At 41.9% G+C, this 12,365-nt stretch overlaps 1 pseudogene; it reads left to right on the forward strand.

Moving 5' to 3' along the window:
- The window catches only part of LOC144681392 (beta,beta-carotene 15,15'-dioxygenase-like), a 43,271-nt pseudogene that overhangs the window by 1,367 nt on the left and 29,539 nt on the right, over nt 1-12,365 (forward strand).

The raw sequence follows: 12,365 nt of genomic DNA on the forward strand, positions 1-12,365 counted from the left end.
TTTTTAATGTAGATAGGCCAAATTCCACAATGGCTACGCGGGACACTCATTTGAAATGGACCAGGCATGCACAAAATTGGAGACACTGTCTACAACCATTGGTTTGATGGGATGTCTCTGCTGCATAGTTTCACTTTTGAAAATGGTATGTTACTATAGAACACCATTAACCTGTTTCCATATGTGAAATTGATAAATATCAAGACAACTGTGGACATTTGCCCTGTCCATTAGTTTAATTAGGCACGCATTCCTTATTAAGCACAAAATCTGCTTGCAAAATCTAAATGCCGATAGTCTTCAATAAAAGGTTGTCAAAGGGTGGGTGGAAGATTGTTTGTCACATAATACAGTTTTACAGAAATTTCACTAATTTGGATTTGAAAACTGTTAAACATTAGATTAACTTGATGTATTCTCATGAATGTTATGTGTTTCACTTGGATGTTTTATCACTAACCATCATTGCTCCATTTTTTTGTGTAACAGTGCACGATAATAACCTCCAGGGGAAAGAGCTGACTCAAAAGATTTTCAGTGCAGGTTTTATTTGGCGGTCCAGAGATAATTAAAGTAGAATTTCACTTCTCTGTGGTCTGTACTGTTGTTGTGAGAGCAATGACTAGTTCCTGTAACATTACAAGAGCAACAATAGATTAATAAATGTACATCTTTGGATAGTCTGATGGCTTGTTTTTAGCTGGGAGAAACCGATGAGAGAAAGGGGATCTGATTTATGTCATCTTATAAGTGAAATTAAAATATAGAACTTGAGAATTAAAAAGTGAAATGCTTAGAATGACATATGGGCAAAGAGAAACCTTGCGGTTAGCTGCCATTGGTCAAAGAATGCAAGAAATAAGAGCTGGAGTAGACCATACAGCCTATCGAGCCTGCTCCATCATTCAATACGATCATGGCTGACCATGGGCTTCAACCCCACTTTCCTGCCAGCTCCCCATATCTCTTGATTGCCTGAGACACCAAAATCTGTCTATCCCAGTCTTAAATGTATTCAACAATGAAGCATCCACAGCCCTCTGGGATAGAGATTTCCAAAGATTCAGCAACCTGAGTGAAGTAATTTCTCCTCATCTCAGTCCTAAATGATCGGCCTCTTATCCGTAGACTGTGCCTCCGTGTTTTAGATTCCCAACCCGTAGAAACAACCTCTCAGTGTCTACCCTTTAAAGCCCCTTCAGAATTTTGTATGTTTCAATGAGATCGCCTGTCATTCTTCTAAATTCCAGAGAATATAAGCCCAATTTACTCAGCCTCTCAACATAGGACAACCCCCTCATCCCAGGGACTAATTTAGTGAACCTTCGCTGTACCGCCTCCAATTCAACTATATCCTTTCTTAAATGTGGAGACCAAAACTGCGTACAGTATTCCAGATGTGGTTTCACCAAAACCCAGTACAAATGTAGCAAGATTTCCTTGTACTCCAATCCCCTTGTAATAAAAGCCAACATGCCATTTGTCTTGCAAATTGCTTGCTGCACCTGCGCTCTAACTTTGTGTTCCTTGTACGAGCACACCCCAGTCTTTTTGAAGATCAACACTTACAAGTTTCACACCTTGTAAAAAATATTCTTTTTCTCTATTCTTACAACCAAAATGAATGACTTCACACTTCCCTACATTATACTCCATCTGCCACCTTGTTACCCACTCTTAACCCATCTATATTTATTTGCAGCCTCTCTGTGTCCTCCCCACTGCTCACCTTTCCATTACTTGGTATCATCAGCAAACTTGGATAGATTACTTTTTATGTCTTCATCTAAGTCAATAATATAGATTGTAAGTAGCTAAGGCCCCAGCACTGGTCCTTGCGGTACTCCACCATTCACTGCCTGCCAACTTGAAAAAGCCCCATTTATATCCACTCTCTGCTTTCTGTCCAATTCTCTATCCATGCTAATATATTACTCCCAACTCCATGAGCCCTTATCTTGTCTATTAACCTTTTGTATGGCACCATATCAAATACCTTTTGGAAATCTGGGTGTACTACATCCAATGCTTTCCCTTTATCTACCCTACTTAGTTACATCCTCAAAAAACTCAAATAAATTTGTCAAACAGTAATACCATGTTGACTTGTTCTAATCATACTGTGCTTTTCTAAGTGCATTGTTAAGACTTACTTAATAATAGATTCCAGCATTTTCCCAAAATTATGTTAGGCTAACTGCCCTGTAGTTCCCTGTTTTTTCTCTCCCTCCTTTCTTGAAAAGTGATGTAACATTCTCCAATTTCCAATCTGATGGGACCATTCCTGAATCTAAGGAATTTTGGAATTCCTAACGCATCCACAATCTCTGCAGTTATCTCTTCTGGAAACCTAAGGTGTAGGCAATCAGGTCCTGGCAATTTATCGGATTTTAATCCCTTAAGTTTCTCCAATACTTTTTCTCTGCTGATACTAATTTCCTTAATTTCCTCATTCTTTTTAGCCCCTAGGTTACCATGTATTCCTTGTATGAAACATGCATCTTCTACTGTGAAGATAGACACAAAATGTGCCAAAGTCCACTATGTCTATCTTTTGTTAATTGTAAATAAACTGTGTCTAATTGCATGTAGGTGGTGGACATTAACTGGGCATTCACTTGAGCCCCCCAAAACAGGCTGGAAGGATCAGGATGACCTGTGTCCATCGATAATGTCCAGCTCACGGCCAAAGCTATTGAGAATCAGAAAAGTGTTGCTCGCCTTAACTGTGCTCAAGATGTCGAGGTGGTTCTGGCATGTGGAGCACTTCCTTCCGAGCTGACCCCCATTCAGACAGAATTTCTCATTGGTGCCAAGCCCCGAAAACTTCTTTGGGAGCCTCAGCCTCACAATCTGAGTGATCTCTTGGAAATCCTCTCCATTCTATTCCACCCTATGTGGAGGAGTTTCCTGTATGACCTGCTCTTGCACACTTTCCACTTCCTCGCTCTTGTCAACCATCTGTACAGGCCATGATGTTCCATCCTGCCGTCTGGAAGATGTGGGGGTCCCCAGTGGGAGATTGTCTATGTGGGAGTCCTCCATTGGTCCATCGTGAATTTGGCATGGAGAGTGTTGCACATGACACTCCCATGCAATAGATGGTCAAGCCGATTCACAGACTCCGGGACCACCTGTAATTTCTGTGGCCTGGAAGAGTGTTCCACATCTATGTAGAGTGTGAGAGGTTGCAGGTCCTCTTCCATTATCTGAGAGTGCTGCTCCTTAATTTATGGTTGTACTTCAGTCCCACGCTTTGGCCACCCAGTGCAGAGTGGAATTAGCAGATTGGGGGACCTCCTCATGGGACTGCTCCTGGGCCTGGCCAACATGGACAACCACAGATACAGGCAGTGGATGGTCGAGGGGGTCATTCATCCCAACCATCCGCCTCTCCTCTGGGATGAGTCTACATCCGAGTTTCCCTGGATAGGGAGCATGCGGTGTCTGTCCGTACACTTGAGGCCTTCCCTTACCAGGAAGACAATTTCCTAAAAGGCTGTGTATTAGCCGTGCCTTCTTCAGAAAGGGCACTTAGCTCCTAGTTATTGGCAACCTCTTGTTGGCTCAAAAAAGGCATAAATAAACACAAAGTAACCTTTTTTGGGGTTAGGAGGTGTATGTTTGTAATGTGTAACTATAAATATATATAGAAGTGTGTAAACGTTGGCTCCAATTCTATCCTTCACCATCTGGCAGAACATATTTGTTCTTCCATTTTCCCCATATTTTCCCAATGAGAGCCACACAATGTTCCACAACTCAAAATCCATGGATATAACCATGGAATGATGCAGTACAGATGGAAGTCATTCAGCCCCTCATGCATATGCTAGCTCTTTGATAATGCTATCCAATTTGTCCCACTCTCCTGTTCTTTCCCATAGACCTCTAATTTTTTTCAGATTTAAAAAAATATATAATCATAAAGAAGTCAGTGCTTTTAGGTGAGGATGGAGGGATGAAAAATTGGTGAGAAAAAGAAACATTTTAACTGTTGTTCTCTGCCCGTTAAGCAGAGGTGTCCAACAGCCTTAGTGATCTGTTTTCTGTGCTGGGTCCCATGCTTGTGAGGGAAATTATCCTTAAGTACTTTAATATATGTGAGATCATTGTCTGACTGATGCTGTATTTCGAAACTGGCACCAACAAAAAGCCCAATAGAAAGGAAGATCAATGACTGACACCTAGCTGCTTTGAAATGAATCAAGCAGTGACATTAGCTCCAGGCACAGATAAACAAATATATTTTTAAACTCCAAACATGTTATTATTCTGTATATATTTATCAGCATTCAACTGTACTGGAATGAGTCCCAGGCATTTCCAATTGTGAGCTGGACGTACTACAATTGGAAGTACGACCACTTGTTCTAAGTTAGAGCAAATGCAGCAGATCATGAAACCCAAAGCTTTACGACGAAAATGTGATGAACATCACAAAGTTCAAATTCTGAGTTTCCTAGACTAGAATGGAGAATTGAAAATTCATTACTACTAACCACAATGATTACTGGCTTTTATATTCTTAAATCTAGGCGAGGTATTCTACAGAAGTAAGTATCTCCGCAGTGATACTTACAAGCCTAACTTAGAAGCTAATAGGATTGTGGTGTCAGAGTTTGGCACAATGGCTTACCCAGATCCATGCAAGAATATCTTTTCCAAGTAAGCATGAAGTGAATTACTGATATTTTGTAATTATTTTAATGATCAAATAAAACTGTATCATGGAATTGTAGAAATTTGTGGCACAGAAGGAGACCATTAGGCCCATTGTGCTATACCAGCTCTTTGGTACTGCAATCTAAAACTAATCTTACTGCTCTGCACTCTCCCCTATAGCCTTGTATCTTTCTCTGCTTCAAATCTAACTCTGTTCCCCTGAAGGATGCAATAGGTTCTGTCTCAACTAATCCCAGTTGCAAGCATCCCATGCTTAAAAATGGCCTCTGGCAAAGGTATTTCTCCTAACCTAACCTCTTCTTCACTCCTTTAGTGATAATTTAAAATTGATGATTTTTATTATCAACTCCTCGATTGGAGAAGATAATCTTTTCATTTCACCCTATCAAAACTTTTCATAATTTCAAAAACACCTATTAAATCTTTAAAAACCTGTGTTAAATATTGAATATTCTACATTCCAGTGTAAATAGTACTAGTATCTCAAGTATCTCTTTAAAATATAATTTCCCATAAGCCCAACAAACCTGTGGTAAATGCCTCAATGATTTTAATGCCTTTAAGATGATGAGGTGTCCACAACTGCACACAGCACTCGAACTGTGGCCTAACCAAGTTGTTGTACAAATTCATCCATACTTTGTCACTCTTGCACTCATGTGGTTTATCTATTTACACAGGCACTTGTAGGGAATTTTATATCTGAACCCTTCAATCTCTGCTCACTAATACCCACAGCCTTGAGGATTATTGCACCAAGTATATACATCCATTCTTTGCTTTTTTCACTCTTCTAGAATATATCATCTTCTGCACATGAAATTGCATCTTCTAATCTTTTGTCTTGTCCATCCCCTCCTTAAGTCTTTTATAATCCTTATTGTTTTCCGAATCTTCTGCTTTCGTGTTTTCAACTAATTTTGAGACTGTATTCCTTGCAGTCCGAGTTAACTATTTATACCAAGAACAAAAAATGACCCATTACTGACCCTCGACTCACTTCCTATAGTCCAAGCAAAACCCAGTGATCCTAGTTTTTTTTGTTTATTTACCATCATGTCCATGCTGATTATTTCCTCTCATTGCATACACCTGCATTATTCTAGTGAAATGTATTATTGAATGTTTTCCGACAATTCATATACACTGCATCCACCAAACTCCTTTTATCTGTCCAATCTGTAATTTATTAAAAAAAACTCTGTTGAATTCATCACAAGTTTGCCCACAACTTGTATTAAGATTTTAGCTAAGGGTTACCCATTTCACCTTCTCTTCCTTCTTAAATAATTGTCAGGTACTGTCCAGCCATATAGAAAAACTTTCAAGTTTAGGGTGGATTTTTAAATTATCATCAAAGCCTTCATTGTCTCTTCTCTGACTTCTTTCAACAATCTAAGTGCGTACCATTAGAGTCCAACAACTCATCCATCTTGAGTTCTACCAATATTGCAGAAACACTTCCTTTCTACTGTCAGCTCCATAATTTATTCCATTGCACCTTGACTCAAAATGGAAACAACTGAATCTAACATAAACAAATAACATGCCTCTGTTTTTATTTTACAGGGCATTTTCCTATCTCACACACGTTATTCCTGATTTCACTGATAACTGTTTGATTAACATAATTAAATATGGTGAGGATTTCTTTGCTTCGTCAGAGGTCAACTACATAAGAAGGATAGACCCTAGGTTACTTGAAACGTTGGATAAGGTGAGATCAATTAAAATAAAACTCTGCTGGAGGGATTCTAGTTTACAGCTGGGTAAACAGTTCTGTTTACGCGGAAATGGTCACCAATGTTTAACTAACATATATTCAACAGATAAATACTTTAGGGCCAGAATATTGCTGTTGGCAATATGTGTGGGCTCGACACGTTGACACGTAAAATGACATGCGATGATGTCGGGCGTGCATCCCGATGTCATCACGCGTCATTTTGATATTTCGTTCAGCAGGCGCCTGCCAAACAGTCAACGGCCTATTAAGGCCATTAAAAAAGCAATTAAAGTAGTTAACCAAGCTGCCTGTCCAACCTTAAGTCTGGCAGGCAGGCGAAGAGCCCAAGCGGCCTTCGCGTTTTTCAGGAAACCTCATCCACGGGCGGGATGAGGTTTCCTGAAGGTTTTATAAAATAATTAAATTATGCAAAATTCACAAACATGTTCCAGTTCATGTGACACTGTCACGTGATGGGGCATGTTTAAATAATTTTTAACTTCCTTTAGTCAAAAGTTTTATTATGAACTTAATCTCCCTGAGGCAGCTCCGTGCCTCAGGGAGATTGCTGCGCTCTTTTGCGCGCATGCATGAGAAAGAGCGCAGACCCCTTTCCTCCTCCTCTCACCTGCACAGGTAGCACTGAGCGCTATGGATCGCCTATTATGCTGAGCGCCCACCCCCGCCCGCTCCCGCTCAGCCCGCCCGACATCAAAGGTAAGATTCAGCCCCAGATATCTTTTGGTTGCATCAGTTGATCAGGAATGCTTCTGTTTTCACCTCCCTCTTGAGTTAAAATTTTTTGTCCCAATGGCATTACACACCAATTTCTGGAAGGGAGGATGTCTTGACCATCCACTCCCAGATTCTACAAATACCACTGGAGTCAGCCAGAAGCCAGTGGATGATGCTACTCTACCTGAGATGATTCATCCCTTGGAATGTCTCATTCTCCTTGTGGGAAAAGGCCTACATTTCACAATAGGTTTTATAATGTGGTACAAACATATTAGAGCCTTGAAATACAGTACAGAAGTGGGGAAAAAGTTGGAATCATTCCAAAAGGCCACAAATTTCAATGTTACACTCAGTTTTGCATCTCTGAGTCTCTTCAATTTCATGGTACAGTACCTCAGTGCCCAGTGTTATTGCGCCACCATTTTTGTGGTGGAATCTTCATAAATAGTTTTATTTTTATTTTCTCCATGCGTTGTAATATTCTCTGGTTGAATTTATGCTAAAAAAAAAAATTCCCAATTGCAAAATAATAAAGAAGCGTGTTTTTTAAAATAGCAAATGACAATGGATGTTCAGAGGTGAAGAGAAGCTTAATTTATCTTTGGCATTTTTTATAGGTTGATTACAGAAAATATGTTGCTCTGAACTTGGCAACATCTCATCCACATTATGATGGAAATGGAAACACTTACAATATGGGCACCTCGATAGCTGAGAAAGGCAAAACAAAGTATCTGTTTGTGAAGATACCAAATATATAGCCAGGTAATTGATCACAGAATTGTTACAGCACAGAAGGAGGCCATTTGGCCCATCGTGTCTGCACCAGCTCTCTGAATGAGCAACTCCCCGAGTGCCATTCCCCCAGCTTCTCCCCGTAATCCTGCACATTCTTCCTTTTCAGATAACAATCTAATTCGCTTTTGAATGTGGTTGAATCTTAAATGCCCTTTGCAATGGCCTAGCAAGCCACTCAATTCAAGGGCAGTTAGGGATGGGCAATAAATGATGGCCCAGTCAGCGACGCCCACATCCCATGAATGAATTTTTAAAAATGCTTCAATTGAACCTACCTGCACCACACTCTCAGGTAGTGCATTCCAGATCCTAACCACTCGCTGTGTGAAAAAGCATTTCCTTGTATCACTCTTGCTTCTTTTGCTAATTACTTTGAATCTATGTCCTTTCGTTCTTGATCCTTTCACGAGTGGGAAGTTTTTTCATACCTACTCAGTCCAGATGCTTGTAATTTTGAGTACCTCTATCAAATATCCTCTCAACCTTCTTTTCTCTAAAGAAAACAGTCCTAACATCTCCAGTCTCTCTTCATAATGAAGTTTCTCATCCCAGGAACTATTCTCATGAATCTTTTCTGATCAAGTCTTGTTTTTTTTAACGTTCATTCGTGGGATTTGGGTGTCACTGGCTAGGCCAGCATTTATTGCCCATCCGTAATTGCCCTTGAGAAAGTGGTGGTGAGCTGCTGCCTTGAGCCACTTTAGTCCATGAGTTATAGGAACACCCACAGTGATGTTAGGAAGAGAGTTCCAGGATTTTGACCCAGTGACAGTGAAGGAACAGAGATATAGTTCCAGAGCTTGCAGGTGGTGGTGTTCCCATGCATCTCCTGCCCTGGTCCTTCTAGCTGGTGGAGGTCATGAGTTTGGAAGGTGCTGTCAAAGGAGCATTGGTGAGTTGCTGCAGTGCATCTTGTAGATGGTACACACTGCTGCTACTGTGCGTCGATGGTGGTGGGAGTGAATGTTTGTGGATGTGGTGCCAATCAAGTGGGCCTCTTTGTCCTGGATGATGCCAAGCTTCTTGTGTTGTTGGGAGCTGCACTCATCCAGGCAAGTGGAGAGTATTCCATCACACTCCTAACTTGTGCCTTGTGGATGGTGGACAGGCTTTGGAGAGTCAGGAGATGAGTTAAACTCTTCACAATTCCCAGCTTCTGACCTGCTCTTGTAGCCACAGTTTTTATATGGCTGGTCCAGTTCAGTTTCTGGTCTGTGGTAACCCACAGGATATTGACATCCAGGGAAGCCTGAAAGATTGGTTTGGTTTTAGTTCGCACATATCGTTCAATGGGACACTGATAATTCCTTTCAGCAAAGTGTTTTGTTAGTTTTTTTTAAAATAAATTATTTCTTGAATCAGCAGCCTGTGAAGGGATAAGGATCATTGACAAGACCTGGGATCTCTGGCTTATCTCATCTCCCCCCGCCCACCCCACCCCCGACTCCCCACATATTTTTCAGGGACAGGGAAACAAATGTGGTGCCTCTCACTGTATTGCAGCAGTAGAAACTGGAGTCCAAATCAAAGTGCTTTATATAGCTCAGTAACACTTCATCTGCTGACTGAACTATTTTTAACATCTTTTTATTATTCCATGTTCAAAATGTTGTGAAATATTCAATTTTAGAAAAATATGACTATTTGAAGCCCTCATAGGGTGACAAAATTGAAGACTCATTGTGAAGAAAAGATTACTTTGGCTAAAATTATTCCAACATATGAAAAAAGAAAGAACTTGCATTCATCTAGCATGTTGTAATATTGTTAAGGTGTCCGTGAGTGCTATAATCCAATGGATTATATTTATAGTTTAGTTATTGTTGCTCACTGCCACCTTCTCAAGGGCAATAAGTGCTGCCCTTGCCAGCGATGGCTGCATTTCATGAATGAATGGTGTCAGTTGAAGGAGGATCATTGACCAGGATGTCTCACTGCTCCTGTTCAAATAGCTACATGGAGGCCTCGAAATTGGACTGCACTCGAATTGCAGTGTGATCCTGGTGTAGCACAAACTGCATTTGCCTAATGAGGCCAATGACAAAACCAGGGAACATTGGTCTGCCAGCGTCATTAGGATAGTACTAGTGAGCTCAGGGCAGCATTCACGATCCCAAAGACAGCTGGGTGGCTGTTCTGTTATGGGAGGGGGTTGGGGGTGGGGGTGGGGGCGGTGGCAGCAATGGGAAACAGTAGAATTGATTAGCTCGCTGACCAGCTGAAATCTTCAGGAAAAATGTGAGGCAATTGGGAGGGGTCAGCAGTGACCCACAGATTTAATGAGGGGTCGGGAGTAGCCTCCCTGATCCTTGTGGCTCCATAATAAAGTAAATAAAGAGCTTCAAACTTACCTTTCAGGTAGCAGCTTCCAGAGGTCACTGAATGGTGTGGTCACTTGCTGTTCAGTTTCACAAAGGGCCTGAAACTGGCTTTAGACCGCTGGTTTACATATGTATTGGGTTTAACATCCATCACAGGCAAGTGCTTTAGATGCCTACAGTGAAGCCCTCAGCAATATGGTTGTTGGCACACATCCAGCACAGACTGAGACCACTCACTTCCGAAGTAGGGCTAAATCTGGAATATATCGATTTAGAGGTGAAAGAGAGAAGCTGGTGCTTTCATGGAAACTGCAACTAGGACACATCAGTAATAAATGACAACCACACATTTTGGATCAATGTTATCAATTTCTATACCTAGATTAAAATTCTGCCAAATGCATTGCACATACATAACAAGGGAAAGGTTTAAATTCAAGAGAGTCAAAATTCAAATAGTCAGGTTTCGAAATCCAAAAACAAAATGGGGCAATCTGAAGTGCCTAAATAGACAGGACAATCAGATGGAAACGTTAGTGTTCCTAGGGCTGCATAAAGATTTCCTGGGGTCCTGGGCTCCAAGAATTTCCAGCTGTCTCTGTAAAGAACTCCACCTCTGTGTAACCACATGTAACCACAACCACATCTCGCCCCCGCCCCCCTACCTGCTCCCGCTTCCCCCCCCCACTCCACTCCACAGTCACTAAAACAGAAACATATAACAAAATACAGAAAAGATGAAATATCCAACCTTGTGTAGAATTGCAGTGTCTCCTGGAAGTATTTCTGGAGCTTCCTGTCGACCTGTGAGGCTCCATCAACACCCTCTACTCTTTCTGCTCCACTCATTGACTTCTTCAGCATCTTCCCACCTGCTGTGAGGCTCTGATGGCATCTTCAACCTTGCCTTCCTTACTCACAAGCTTCTTCAACCCATTGTCCTGTGCTGGGACCAGGTACAGGCTGCAAGGAACAGGGATAATCACAGCCAGTTAATAAACACCCGGGCCCCATGTTTGGCTGAAACCCCAGGGCACAGACCCCATTAGGCCTGTGCATTAATGCAGCCCTCTGTTTTCCTTCTGCTTGTTCCCAACCCCTCGTCAGTCAGCAAGGAGCTTCAACAGAGACATCCCAGCCAATACCACCAAAGATACCTCACCAAGGGATCAGCAGGAAAATAATAAATACATTGTAAAATTCTAAAGCTTATGCATTGCTCATATTTCTCTGCCACATCTTGTTGCCTTCTTTTATCTTTATTGTAGCTCACACACAACCTGGGAGCAAGCACTTTGTGTAGAAATCTCCTTCTAATTCTGTTCTTCTCTTGCTAATTTTTCTCTTGAAGGTGCTGACTCCTTAAGACCATAAGACCATAAGACATAGGAGCAGAAATTAGGCCATTCGGCCCATCGAGTCTGATCTGCCATTCAATCATGGCTGATAAGTTTCTCAACCCCATTCTCCATCCTTCTCTCCGTAACCTTTGATCCCCCTGCTGGGGTATGACGTTTGTCTCTGATATGTGAGCTTAGGCAGTCAGTTTTGGTAGCTGCCACACATTGCTAGATAATGATAAGGAGGAAGTCTGGCCAAGAATTGCCTCCCTCACTCAAGGACACTAAAACCATGGACTAACTTTTGGGGTGGGAAATGGGAGCCATGACTATTTCTGGATCTCGAACCCACCCCCCGGAGAGAAACAGTCACTGTTTGGGATTTTCACTGAAACGCCCCCTTAATTGGCATGGGTACAGGTTGCCTGTCCGTTTAAGGGCTATGGGTAAGCTCTTGAAGCCTGAAGGCTTATCAAGAGCTTTCCAGCTTCAGAGGAGCAGCCAGCTGCAACGAATGGCAAATAACGGAGAGAGCACTTCAACATGAAGGTGCCCTCCAAGCCACTTTCTTAAAAATTGTATTTAAAAATGGAAAAGCAGCCAGGCCACCTCTGTGGAATCGGAGTCCCTCTGTAGGGTGAATTTGGCTGCACCCTTACCCAGGCCGGCAGGGTGGGCCAAGAGGCCAGCCTGGAGTGCTGCCACAGTGGCCTGCCACCTTCAGGCGGTTGAAGTGCCCCTCCCGGGATGTGGAGA

Source organism: Cetorhinus maximus, chromosome 6, assembly GCF_964194155.1.
Source record: "Cetorhinus maximus chromosome 6, sCetMax3.hap1.1, whole genome shotgun sequence".
NCBI classification, from domain to species: Eukaryota; Metazoa; Chordata; class Chondrichthyes; order Lamniformes; family Cetorhinidae; genus Cetorhinus; species Cetorhinus maximus.